We start from the raw sequence: 14,885 nt of genomic DNA, 5'->3' as shown, positions 1-14,885 counted from the left end.
CACATACAGCTACTGAAGCCTTGTTAGAGCTTATAATGAGCCATAAAAGTGCTCAGCTGTACCCAACATGCAAGAATATCACCTGTCTGCACGCACACACACACACACACATACACACAAGTACACACACCACACTCTCCCACAGGACAAATAAAGCCATATTGTCCCTGCTTTGATTGCTGTGATAATTAATGAAGCATACGACCAGAAAAACACACTAAGGCCAATTAGACCAGAGAGAGAGAGAGAGGAAAAAGAAGATCTGGGGAGAAAGAGAGACAGTTGGAAGGACGTTAAAGGGGAGATGTATTTCTTTATTTATGTCACCAAGAAAGCATCAGAAAGCAGCATTACAACACACATTACAAAAAATTAAAATAAAAGTCAAGCGTCTGGCTACACTCTAGATGATTTTAAAAATGTGGGACATCACAGACTTGAGGACAGTTTCAACTGATATACATCATTATAATCCTCTGAACGCACACACTAGACCATTCATTCTCAAACTGTGTTACGAACACCATTTGTGGTATGCAGGATCCCTCCTGTACTCTGGGAGTCTCTGATTCTTTAAATAAAGACGTACAAAACAAATGGTTGACCAGCAAAGCTGTGATTTTAAGCAGCAGAGGCAAATATGACGGTTAACATTATTTTTTTGCATTTGTGGCTCAATAAGATATATTGCGGCAGATATGTTGAGCAGCACAGCACAAGCTAGGTAAGCAGTGCCAGTGACGCTTTGGCACCCCGCTAGCAACAAACGATTCCAAACAGTATGAAAATATGACTCGAGTCACATCCAGTTTGGCTTCTTTTGTAACGGCACAGAGAATGAGCCCAGGCCGCAGTGCGTGGTGTGCGGTCAATAATAAATATCGTGCACATCAGAAATAGAATGACCTCCTGTGTAAGCTGTATATTGAAATAACCCTACAGAACTGTATTTCAATGTCTGCTGTAATGGCGGTACTTGAAGGGCCAAATACTTTCTGAGGTGGTACTCGTTGAGAAAAGTTTGAGAACCACTGACGGAGATGACATGACCGGAGCACGAGACCACACAGCTGCTGTCTGTAGTCACGATGTCACAGCGGAGATTGACTGAAAAACAAGGTTTATATAAGTGTTTATGTTTATTCTGATGTCATTTTTCAGAGTTTAATATATCAAACACGATTTATATGTGCGACTCAAGATCTCTGAGGCTCTGACCCGATCGGGAGGAGTAATAACCGTATTGATAACACACATTTGAGAATTATTTGGACAAATAATTTGGTCGCAACGAGTACTGAATCAGGCCACGCCCTCAAGGATAGTTGGGGGTGAGGGTGGAGGGGGGACCCTGACCTTTTCAGTATTTTCTTGGGATGCTTGATGTCTGATTTTTTTTTTCCATTTATGGCTCATCTTCTATTATTTGATCAATTACTATGCTTTTTATTTAACTTACATCACCTTTAACTGAGGATGTGAGGATTTATAGGCACGTGGAGATGACATCCCAAAAGCAAAAACAAACAAAAGCACTGCCGAAGCATTTCTAAATAGTCAACACTCTCTAATACTGCCATGCTCACATGCTACCAATGAAAATGCTAATCTTTCGATCTCAAGCCGGTATAATAAAACTAATGATCTATATGTTGTTTTTTAATTTTGTACAATGCAGGATAAAATGTCCTCCAAAATAAACTTCCAATTAACCTTATTTCTAAACGAAAAGAAAAGGAGAGTCACTTTTTTTCTTAGAATCTGTCGTGAACAATAAGAGAAATGAAGAGACAGGGATTCTCTCTTTCACACGCTGTGGGCCTCGTTGAGACTTCCAGAGTGACGTCCAGGTGTAATTAAAAGCAGCAGAGCCACTTTCACCTCACAGCCTGGAAACATGTGGCAACTTGTTAATTTACCTCTCCCCCCTCTCCTCCCCCCTCTGTCTCCCTGAGGAGAGGAGACAGATGGGCTGAAGTCACCTGAGGCAGCAGCAGTAGGAGGAGGAGATAAAGTTTAGTTTTCAAGAAAGAAAAACATGTTGGGCGTCGCTATATGAAAACATACCTGTGGGTCCAAGAGCTCGTACATCTGTCTAAAGATTTATACTACTTTTTCATAATCAGAAATAGGGCCTGAGTGATATTGGACTGTCAGGGCTGATACATATATATCGCTGATATCTTTTTTATATTTATGTTCAATTTGTAGAAATAGATCTACACATTTATTGTGTTGATCCCTCAAATTACAGCTGGTAAGTAACTGAGCACCGCTCACCACTCTGGAGAGTGATGCTTGTTTTAATCCATATACCTTATACACACGATAACAGCTGCAGAAATACAATTATAAATATGTAAAAAGTAAGAAATATAAAAACAAAACACAGGGAAATTAAGATATAAACGTTTACTGCAGCAACATTTCAACGAAGATAAAGACACAATATGATACGATATATATTTTTATTCTGACAGCTCTTTAATGATGTGATTTAGTTAATTGAAATGTTAATCATCCTCCCCCTCGCATCATCACAGCTTCTCTGTATGTCTTCCAGAAGTTAACAAAGGTTAAATACATTTCACTGAGCCTGTTAACAAGAACAGCGTTACCCACAATCCACTTCACCTGTTAAAGAGCTTTCACGCTGTTAAAGTTTAATCTCCACTTTATCTCAAACACATGTATATTACTAAAATGTGAACTGGTTTATTATAATAGAGCGATGTGACTTTAAATGGTTGACTAATGGATCTATTAAGAAGCCAGTTTCTTTGACAACCAGAATTTAACAAACATGAAATATGACATCTTACTGCAGATAAAAATAGAGAATTCAGCCTTACCTGACACACTGTCACCGACTCCATTTTTAAAGTTTTTCCAATTACAACCTGAAAAGACAATGTGTGTTGTGTTTTTACAGTCACCTGGTGCAGATTGACAAAGTTTCTGGCAGACTTTTCTCCAAAAAGCTAAAAAAAACTAACCCTTTTTGAAAGTGAAATTAGTTTCAGTTAAAGCCAAATAGATTTCCTCTTTGGTTTCTGTTTTTATTTTTAACTATCCTAAAGCTTATGTACTTCTATTTCCTGTATGGATCAGAAAAAGTTCCTGAATGCACCACCAGCATAATTACAATCACAGCTCTGTGTTTGTTTGTTTTTCTTAATTAACCTAAAGGCGTGCATGCATTTTGGACGTACTTGCTCTTTATTTACAGACTATATTTGTTTTTACATGCCGTCATATTTTAATTGACATACACTCGAAGCTCTGATGTGTATGTATGCATGTGAATGAGTGTTAGCTAAACTGTCAAAACCCACACTAATATTCTCTGACCTCTACACACACAAACACTCTTGTACTGTCAGCTTTGTTGACAGGAGTGTGAGCAAAGTCTTCCCTTGTTACCGTGACAACAGGCACTGTGTGTGTTCTGAGGAGTAGTTTGTAGAACATGATAAAGCACGTTGAGTTTAACGTCTTGTAGATTTTGTTGGCAGTGTTAAGTTTTTGTTTTTATGCACAGAGTTTGGCAAACAATGAGTCCATTCACACATGAAAGAAGAGAAACATGAAGCAGCCTCCATTCTCTCTGAAACATAAACCAGGGTGCGTTCATTGTCCATACATATTGTCAGAGTGGAGTTTAATTACCTTTCACTACTGATTAGAGCAGCTCTACATGTGGACCAAGGCACAGTTGAACCACATTTTCCAGAAAGCGTGACCTCTTCAGATGTAAGCTCTGCTTGATTTTTCTTCATGTTCAATATTTGGTAAATATAGTTCTTTTCTAGTTTTCTTATGACTCAAAGAACTTTTACACCGCATGTCACACCTACACTTTCACACACTGATGGTAGAGGCTATTCACATTCATATGCCGCCGACAAAGCAGTGGGAGCAAGTGTCTTGCCCAAGGACACATCGGACATGTTGCTGCAAGAGCTGGGGATCAAATTTTGGAGGCCGCATCCTTCAAAGGATCCGGCCTTCGTAGGTAGACTCTCAGACCAAACTGAAATGAGAAGGTCTGGTCGACGGAGGATTCCCTGTTTGAGTCTCCAGCTTCCCCCGCCCTTACTCTGTTGTTTCCTAACGACCTCAACAGCGCTTACTGGTGTGAAATAATACCTTGATTATTATCGCCAAACAATTCATCATCATGTAGCACTATGAGACCAAAGCGCTGCTCTCAATCTTCATGAATGAGCGAACAAACTTCAAACAAACACTGGAAGTGTAAACAAGCCGTTTGAGTGATTTATAAAGAAATGCATATCTTGATTATTGATGAGACTTCTGACTCTTTGTGTTGTATTCAGTTTCCTTTGTTAACTCAAGCTTAGTTAGTGTTGTAGTCAAGACCACACTGACGGAGACTAAGACATTCCCAAGACAAGAGTGCTCCGAGACCGAGACAAGACCAAGACAATTAGGGATCAAGACCGAGTCAAAACCAAGACCAAGGCAGGGTGAGACCTAGACAGGACCAAGTAAAAATGCTTTCGATTCCGAGACGAGACAGAGATTATTGTGTGCTTCATCAATCATAATTGCAATGTCAGACTTTGATTCTAAATAAAGGTTTATTTCTTTGTTCAAAAGAATGGCAGGCGAGGACTCTTGGGATGTCTTGGGCCCTGAAGGATGCACCGGTTGGATCCTTCGTTGGCCATGGGAAGAAGGTAAATGGACTTGAGCTTATATATTTCTTTTCGAGTCGGCATTCACTCCGCAGGTCACACCTACACATTCACACACTGATGGTAGAGGCTGCTGTGTAAAGAGACATCAGTATTAACTCATCCATTCATACACATTCATGGGAGCAGAGGGAGCAACTTGGGGTTAAGTGTCTTCCCAAGGACACATCGGACATGTTGCTGCAGGAGCTGGGGGTGGAAAAAATGGAGTCGGCCCAGTCTGAGACCAAGATAAGACCAAGTTAAAAACCTTTCGATCCCGAGACCTTCAAAAAGTAGTCTCCAGACCGGTCTTGATTTGAAGTACTACAACACTCTGATATCCAGCTGTGCAGCTATTGGCTCCATGTTTAATCGTTCATCATATTTAACGTATGATTTCCAGTTGAGAGACGACCGACTACCACTGAGCCACAGCCGCCAGTATAGGGCGAATTTGAAGGAGCCTTCAAAATGGGACAGCCTCCACCGCAGTGCAGTTTAACAAATACTTAAAGAGTAGATGAGTCTGTTTTATTTCAATGCCAGTTTTACTGTGTGTGTGTGTGTGTGTGTGTGTGTGTGTGTGTGTGTGTGTGTGTGTGTGTGTGTGTGTGTGTGTGTGTGTGTGTGTTGGGGTTGTTGAATCTCTCTCTGTGTGTCAGTAGTTATTATAAATACACTGACATGTTGGCTGCTTAATTAAGGTGTATAATTCTTGTTGTTCAGCGCCGTCACATAAAGAGAGATGATAATAGACCGTTTGTGTGTGTGTGTGTGTGTGTGTGTGTGTGTGTGTGTGTGTGTGTGTGTGTGTTGTGCGTGTGTGTAATAATTGGATGAAGGTTGGTGCTGCTGTGTAATAATTGGACGACTGAACTACAAACACGGTGACAGCAGCAGCAGCCGCCCGCGGGCTCGTCCTGTTTGTTGTAACCGTTAAGGGAACAAACAGCGGCCATGTTTACGCCGAGCGTCTGTAAACACACAAAGTGACGACACACAGAGCGCACGAAGCAACACACACAGATGCTTCCCACCGGCGAGCAGATTACACGAGGAAACATAAAATTCTCCATTCAACACTGGATCTTATTTTTCAATGATCCTGTCGAGCGAACACTTTGAAAAGAGACCAGAAAATAATCACAATCATTAAACTCTGAAACTAATTTCTCTCATGCAAAATAAGATACACACAAACACGTATACACGTCCTGTAAATTCACAAAACAATTAATGAGTTTGACTTCTATTCTGAAAAGATGTCTCCACTAAAGGGAAACATTTTCCATCTTGAGAAATTTAATTTAAGAAAAGGAAATCATACGTTACATATGATGAACGATTAAACATGGAGCCAAAAGCTGCACAGCCGGATATCAGAGTGTTGTAGTACTTCAAATCAAGACCGGTCTGGAGACCACTTTTTGAAGGTCTCGGGATCGAAAGGTTTTTAACTCGGTCTTATCTCGGTCTCAGACTGGGCCGACTCCATTTGTTCCACGTCATTACTGTGATTAGAAGGAAAACTCCTCTTTCTAAAACAACAAATAACTTCAGGTCATTTGTAATTTTATTTTTATCCCCCGGTTACGGCCGCAACCTTCCCGATGTTAAGGTCTAAGTGAGTGACAAGCCCCCTAAACACAAGATGATGATTTTTCAGAGATATTTATGGCCCTGCCTCGGTCTTGGTTTTGACTGGTTCTCGATTCCGAAATATCTCGGTCTTGACTCGGTCTTGGAGCACTCTGGTCTTGGGGGCGATTCAAATGATGCAGCAACACAAGAAGCCACAGGTAGAAACAAAAAACAGACTGGATCAGGTAAATAAAATAAGAGGAATGTGCAGCTGGAATATGACGGAGAGGAGTGAACTATACCGGACGATTAAAGCATCATGTGCAGTGAACGGCGAACTGCAGTGACAGGTGACAGGCGATGATTTAAGGTGACTTGGTTTTGAGTCTTGCAGTTTTAGGTGATCAGGTACGTTTAAGAGGAAGTGAGAATAAAGGAATTACTAATGCATATAGAGGTATAAATGTAGAACTTAAAAAGCTTTGAACACAACCTGTAACATGTAAAACATCTGATTAATTTAAATGAATGTGTAAATATTTATTTTAGATGCGCAGGGAGCAGAGGTTCTCTGTTCATGATGTGTTGACGTTTTATTTAAAAAAATAAGAATTATGCCACTAAATTAATGTTAAAAAAAACATCTGATGTTTAATTTCAGGAAGAAAGATTTCAAATTAATCATAAAATGAAACATGTTTAAATGTATGTTCAAAGATGATTGCTGAAGAGCAGCTCAGTGTTTCATTCACTGTTCTCTGCTGCCATCTACAGGCAGACAGTGGCACTGCAACCTGCATCTCTCTCACACACACACACACACACACACACACACACACACTGATCTGACACAACGGTGTCACAGTAACTGTAAGCAGAGAGAGAGAGAGAAAACAACAACAAAGAAGACTCACAATCAAACACCTGAAAAGACAAACCGTCGATTATGAGCTCCATAACGTTTAATTGTTTCCTCTGTCGGCTTTATTTACACCCGATTCTTTCACACTGTAGAGAATACAAACAAATAAAAACAAATACTCCATGCTTCAGCTTTAAGATGCGACACTTCAGATGGTTTTTACATTTAAGGAGAACATGTAACGAGCTGTTTCTTTATAAGTTAAGGTCCTCGTTTTATCTTTCCTAAATTAGAGTTTGTCACAGCAGGCGGCACGTTTACACATCATGGTTAAAGTTTTTAAACGTCAGGTACATCATGTAGTCAGAGAAACTGATGCACATCACTCTGATTTCCTCTGTCGGCTCTTTTTCTGCGTCTCCGGTTTCACGGTGACAGAATGTTTAATTTTAAACCTTACGTGTGTGTGATTGAAAAAGTGTCTCCGAGGTTTCGAATACCGTCTGGTCCGCAGATTGAATTCTGATTCTCAGCCATGAGGGAATATTCCTCAGCAGCCAATCATTGCTCGACTATATTAATCCTGTCATGGTCTATATGTCGTGTGTCGGGGTGTGACGTCCCCAAGGAGATCTTATGTGTTTATTCCCCCTGAAGCCAGCACCTGAGAGACGATCTGTACTCTGCAGAGTAAATGAATTTAAAGATCTGTTGCTTTTAACATCATTGTTTTGTGGCATTCTTTTCTCTCTCCGCCTGAAAAGCTTTTGTTGCACATGTGTGGTTTCCACCTGCGCCGAGTGCGTCCTCCATATGATTATGTTCCTCTTTCTATACATTCAAAGGTGTCGTGTCAGGTGGGAATTGAACTGGCGGCTCTGGGAGGGGGGCGGAGGGTGAGTCTCCCCCCCCTGTCATTTATTATTAAAAAAAAGGGAACTTTGTCTGCGTTTGTCTCACAGCTCTGATTAAAGACGTCGTCAGAGTGTCATACCTGTGATTATGTGTGAATGTCAGAGTGTGTGACAGGTCAGTGAGTAGCAGAGGGAACCTGTGCAGTAATGTGACTAATACATTGTGCATCACAGTGCAGTGAAGCTTGTCAACATTAATAATAGCTTCATCAGCCTGGAGACAAATTACCTGCCTCGGCAGCGCAGCCCTCGTGCAGAAACCTCGTATCTCCACCTGAGACTAATGACACGGAAACACAAGAAACTTTAAAGATTTGGACGGTAAAAATAAAGAAATGTTTTTTTGCTTCTAGAAGAGAAGAAGAGTCTTTATGACACTGAGGGGTTAGTTTAGTAACGCCCCCTCCTCTCTAGAGTCGATGCTCACGCAGGTTGCCATGTGGTGGACACTGAAGCTTCAGTGTTTATCCAGCTCTGCATCGGTCTGTAAACCTTTCTGTGTTCTAACCTCTCTCCATTTTTCAAAAGCATCTCCAATATTGATCCTAGTTTGAGCACGCTTCTGCTCATGGAGCTTATTAGAAACATGCAGAGGCTTTTTAGGTCGGGTACAATCACTTCTATCTGAACCACTTCTCTTGCCCGCTTCCATCGCTGCAACACCTGTTGGTTTGACCTGATAACTGCTCTCATATCTGGCAAACCAAGGGGCGTCCAAAACGGCCATGTGGGGGTGCCTTAAAACCGCCTACCTTCTCTGGTCCAAACAAATCCAGAGCATTCAGGACCAGAATCTAAAGTTAGAAGGAGGACATACTGACTGCTGCATTGTTGTCAGAGAAGTCAGCACTTCAACATAGCATGTTTCCTTAATGTCTGATCATATAGTAAGGTCACTTTATCATCTCACTCACTACACATCTTACACACTGGACCTTTAAGTGTCTGTTTCGAGGTATACGGTTTAAAATCTGTTAACTGCAGACGTATTTCGGATCCAGGTGATTTGTTGAGCTCCGTCTGGATTTAGAATCAAACTAAGTTTTTGTCTATTTAATGTGTTTTTTTGTGTCCCGGCTTTTTTTTCTTCCTGATCTGAATCGAGGGTGTCGGCACAGAGGGTGTCTAACACTACAAATTCTTACATATTTTTACTGTTGGTTTTGTGCAAATATGATTGACTTCATTTGACTGCATGTGCAGCATTGATCATTTTAGATACAAAAGTTTGTTCCGGCTTCTAAATCTGCACGTTTTATAAATCCGTTGGCACAATGAAGGCCGATGAAAACCATCTTTTTTTTTTTGGTCCTTTAACAAAGAATAATGTGGTGATAATAAGGTGACAGAAAGAAAAGCTGCACTAATAAATACCATGGATGGCTGGATCAGCGGATGAATAGATGGAGGGATGGATGGATGGATGCAGCTTGACTTGCCACTGCGCCCTGCTCTGAACCCTCTTTGTATCAAATTAGGGAGAGTGTGAAAAGACAAAAAGAGAGAAAGTGGCTGCTCTCTCCTTCTGCTGCTTGTTGTGCAGTTTAATTTCCCCCAGCGCCGGTGCTTCAGCCGAAATCTAATTTGAGTGAAAAATGGCAATCCAGCTGTTCGGTTGACAGAGCCCAACCAAAACATGGTTTTCTTTCAGCGCAAAAACATGCGGCGGCCATCTTCATCTGCACATCAATGGCTGCTGAGCGGAGGCTGAGCGCCGCCCGATCAGGGTAGTAATTACAACGTTTGTGCATGCGTGCACGTGCGTTTTATGTGTGTGTGTTTTGCACGTTCAGTGTGTGTTGCAGTCGGGTAATTTGCATCCCTCCTCCTCCTCTCTGCTCTCTGTGACGAGTGAACGAATACACAGAACGAATGAAGGTATTGATGCTGCAATGATTGCAATGAGAGAGGTTTCTCTCTCTTTCTCTGTACCTCTCTCTCTCGCCCCTTGTTTGCTTTGTGTCGTCAGGCAGGATGAGCTGAACTACGAGTTAAATACCCCCCAGCCTCACCCACCCCCGTTTCCCAATCTATTATGCAAACAGAAGTGGTTAATTGTCCACATATTTGCATGCAGCGGGTAAATGAATTATACAAGGACTCTGTCGCTTAGCAACTGTCCAGGGTGAGAGGGGGGGGGGGGGGGGGGGGGTGAGGAGGTTTTTGATTGGAGGGAGGGGGGATGACATCAAGGTGTCACCGAGCACGCTCAGAAGACAAATGGTGCGAGGGGGAGAAGAGAAGGATGTCAGCCGAAGAAGGTTTACAGTCTCCCAAAATGTTTGGTCAGAAATAACACACGGAGCTTCCCTCCTATCATCATGCCATTGTTTCAGTCGTGTGTCACCAAAAGTTAAAATCCTGCATTTCAATATATGGATGCTTTGTCCATTTCTCTCTGTACCTTTTAGCGTTTGTTTCAAGGTACCTCAAAGTGTCTCTGGTTTCAGCGAGCATTAAATGTCTGTTTTCAGGTACCCTGAGGTTTCAGGATTTCATGCCCCCTTACCAAAAAGGACCCCTTGGTGATGGTTAAAGGTTTCTCACAAGCTTTACATTTAAGGTAGACTTGTTTTCTTAAACAAGAAGCTGTTTGGGTATCTGTTTTGAGGTTCCATTAGTTCGCCTCTACCCTTAAGTGTCAGAAAAAGTCAAGCCTTTTCTTCAAGTCAGCATCTCTTTATAAATCACATTAGAGCCAAAATCACACTTCACCATTTTTCTCAAACACTAACATGTGTCTCTAATCTGTCTACAAACCCCCCAATGATGAGAAAAGTCCATCCTCTCCGTCTTTTGCCTGCTCCACTTTTCAGAAAATGTGTGCTCAAACAGGCCGTTTGGAGAGTTTCCCTTCATGACATCAGAAAGGGCAGTAACCCCTCCCCCAGGTGGGTGACACTCCCACAGCTAGGTGTTTGTTCTGCCCTCTGAGTCTGCCTTCTCACCGTAAACAATAGGACAATGAGCGAGGAAGCCTGAAACACCCAAGCCCTTTCAGAGAGGGGGCGTGGTCAGACACAGCTCATTTACATTTAAAGGTACAGACACAGAAACAGTCTGTTCTGAGCAGGGCGGAAATAGAGGGGTTTGATGATCAAATACAGGATCAGAGTGGATTTAGAACTTCACAGAGATGTTTTGGGGAGCTCTGAGACTTATTTACACTGGTTGATGAGGAGGGGAATATGTGACCTTTAAAGGTTCCCTTGAGAGTCACTTTATTGTTTATTTTCAGTGTCATTTAGTGTCTGAATCGTGGTTCCTTTCAGCATTAATCAGAGCCTTCTTATTGTCTGTTTCAGGGTACCTTTGTCATGGGTTTCAAATTAGACTTTGGGGTCTGGGGTCATTTTTAAGGGTCCCTTTAGTTTGTTTTTAAAGAATCCTGTTGCAGCTGTCTTAAGGTACCCTATCTGTTTCAAGTTACCCAACATATACATCTTTTAAAGGAATTATTCAATACAAATTTAAAGGCTTGTTTCCATTCCACATCTACTTTTTATTTTATTTCCTCATCTCTTTTCTTACTTCTTTACAGTTTTAAACTATATGGCACCCCTGAGCTCTGCAGTTTTGGGCAGAAAATCTGATTTTTTAAAAGTAAATATAAATTAAGTGACCTAAAAATAACACTAATACCTCTGACATTTGGTGTAGAAGAAGTAGAACTTGTACTTGAGTAATCTTTCTGCCTCCAGATATCCAGCTGAAGGATCTGAAGCTGCTCTTTTCTTCGTCTCTCGGCGTCTCTTGATGTTTTTGCAGATGAGCAACTCAAACTGCGTCTCTGCAGGTCTGCCAGCTTTACGAGCCTCATCACCGTTAATGCCGTCACTCTTCTCCCGCCTCTAATTGGCTTTGCACCCCAATTAGCTCCGGCTGTTAGCACCTGCAGCTCCCCCAAAGATTAACGGCGCCGAGTTTTTAAGACCCGACAATTAATCACTATTAGGGAGGAGCGACGACAGCGGCTTTGTGGGACTTTAGTTTGAGGTGTAAAATTTGAGTCATTGTCGAGAGCGTTTCAGGTGTCAAACAGTGTGGAAACGTGAGTCATTTAACGGTGTGAAATATGAATTATAAAGACAGAGTTACTGTGTAATCATTTCACTGTGACAAAGAGGCACTTAGTGATCAATCTGACAGCAAGGCAGCGGCTGTGTGAATGCCGCTACAGCCGCTTGAGAGGTGAACACTGATCCTAAGTCTGTTTTACACACAGCGTGGTTTATTCCTCTGCAAACTCATTAACTGAGAACTACAGAGGAATCATTGTGATTAAAGGGTTAAACATTTTGACAGAATAACTGAACCACCTTAATTAGGGTTGATAATTTCCTCCAGATCCACTTTTTAAGATTTTAGTTGAAATTGTCTTTAGGTCTTGACAGAAATTAATAACTCATGTTCTCTGAAAAAGGAACAAAGAAAATCTGAATCAGTTGTAAGCCTGTAAAAACTTCCACCAATGTCTGCCTTGAGGTACCAATCTGATGAACCAATCACAGCCGCCCTGTCTCCCTGCTCGTTCTCTACCTCTTGCGTTCACTAGCTCACAATCAAAGCGTGTCACCGATGGCAGAGTTTATACTGTGAGTTTACTTACCGCTGAATGAGACATGCAAGAGATGAGCTGAGGTCCACTTCTGGAGCAATGGCGCTCGTTCATGTAAGTGAGGGGGTGTGGCTTATGAGGGAGCACAGAGGGGAGGGGGTGGGTGCAGACAGCGCACTGAGGGAATGCTACTTTCAGAATCATGCTAGTTTTAGAAAATTACCAACCCTGCCTCAGGCAGACTCAGGTGTTTTAGGCTGGAGTGACACTGAGGCGTCAGAACCGAAACTTTACAGGCAGCTTTAAAGGCTTTATATATATTTTTTTTTTAAATGTATTTTTCACACTTAAATGTATCAGAAATCAAGTATGTCCGTTGTATATAACTCTCTGTGTCATGACTGTTTACAATGAGTGAGAAGCTCCAGTTCCACTGGCTTTGTTGATAGAGAAGCAATGTTTACCTAGCCGGCCCGACCGCCCCTACACCGAGGGAAGAAATGTTACAAATGGCGGACTCCAGTGCGAAGCGTACGACAGAAGACCTTCCACCGGCTGGTCCCCCACCTAAAAAATAACGGTCTTTTGCTAGAACAGCAGCAGACAAAGACCGGAGTAGAACTCGAATCAACATTGGGTTGGCTTTTCCACGATGGAGAGCCCTACGCTCAACGAAGGGGCTCAAACACAACTCTGAGCTAGCGTTGCTTCTCCTGGATGCATAAGTACCCTGATAGATTCCAGTGGTCCAGGCATAAACGTTTCTATTTTTTAGTCACTGACTAGAGAAAAAAAATAATATCATACAGTCTGCTTATTTGAATGGTACGTAAGTTTAAAAGCACGGTCTTTCCGTGTAATGTGCAATGTAAAGCTACGACCTAACTACAATATGCTAACATTAGCCTGCTAGCACAACAATGCCGGCCACAGGCTTGAGCTAAAACATGCATTCTTTCTAGATATTTAAACGCCATCGATTGTTTGTTTGATCAATGTGCTTATTCTCATTTGCTGCTTTATAGTACAACAGAACTGGCTTCGAAGCGTTAGGCAACACCTGAATAGGCCAAGCCGAAGTAGTTGCAAAGCTCACGAGTTGCATATGAGCGGTTATGAACAGTTGGGTATTATTACGAAAATATATACGGTCGTTTGTTTTTTGAATTTCCCTACTCCAGCTATGATATAGCAGATACAGTAGTTAGAAATCTTGTATAGTAACGTCCAAGCTCAGGCTGTCTGTTGGCATGCTCTCGGCTAAACTACGGTGGGTCACTAATCTAAATAATGCTATCAGCTTGCCACTCATTATGCAGAAATCACATGAGGCTAAGTTTCGCAATGCTTTTGTTGTTGCTGTGCAGATGCATGAAAACAATGTTTTGGCTGGGGAGATCAAACTTACTGTTTCTAAGGATAATTAAATTCATGTGTGCTGTTATTTCTTTCAGATTTGAAAAGGGTCCTGCAGGTCACGATAGTGTCGAGGAGGCTCTGTTCAGGAGCAGGGATGCCCCTGACAAGGGAACAGCGTCCAGATGACCTTCGGAAACTTGGACCACTGGCACCCATTCCCCCCACCCACTGCAGAACTTGCTAAGAAACAACTCAGACGAGGTCTTGGTATGTAATTCATAAAAATGTGAATAACTGAAGAGTATTAGATGTGAATATTTGAATTAAATTTATAATAATTTACCTACAATTTGATATTTTTGGTCCCCATTTGCAGATCCAGCACAGCCAGAATGGCAACAAGAGCTGTTGTGAAAGCACATGGCCTCCTTTTGTATGAACATTCATCTGCAGTTTCTGGCTCCAAGTACAGCTGCTGTAATATAGGAGGACCGCATGCTGTGGTAAAACCAACAATTTGCTCCCTGCATCAAAACAAAAGTGCCTTTTGCTACGACCCTCAAACCAATCATTTCAAACGCACCTTTTTTTTTATGCACTATGACTTTATGGACTTTGTCAAACAACAAACAAATATCCATTTTGCACCAATGGTGCTTTTTTATCACGGGCTGCTAAGTTCAATAATATCAGCATGGTCTATTTTTTCTTTTCAAGATGTACGAACACATTTTGCATTTTTTGTCTAAATGTTCAGAGCATTATTTCAATAAATAAATACTTATCAACAGCTTTTTAATTGTTTTTTCTGTAAATTGGTTGGCTTATTTAGTCTGTATCTGTAAATGATGATCTTTTATTTTTAGAAGACTGCTTCAAATGTTTTTAATATTTGTCCCCCCCAAAAA

General features: G+C 41.5%; 1 long non-coding RNA gene across 2 annotated transcripts; it reads left to right on the top strand.

Annotated features, from left to right (window-relative positions):
- Positions 1-4,621: 4,621 nt before the first annotated feature.
- LOC136183287 (uncharacterized) lies at positions 4,622-14,770 on the top strand. Of its 2 annotated transcripts, XR_010669122.1 has the most exons (3): positions 4,622-4,703; positions 14,073-14,244; positions 14,354-14,770. It is a non-coding gene; the product is annotated as an uncharacterized lncRNA (long non-coding RNA). The 2 variants fall into 2 exon arrangements; XR_010669121.1 differs by lacking the exon at positions 4,622-4,703 and having other exon boundaries at positions 12,803-14,244.
- Positions 14,771-14,885: the final 115 nt, after the last annotated feature.

Source organism: Labrus bergylta, chromosome 18, assembly GCF_963930695.1.
Source record: "Labrus bergylta chromosome 18, fLabBer1.1, whole genome shotgun sequence".
NCBI lineage: Eukaryota > Metazoa > Chordata > Actinopteri > Labriformes > Labridae > Labrus > Labrus bergylta.
This window is presented reverse-complemented; position numbering and strand designations above follow the sequence as displayed.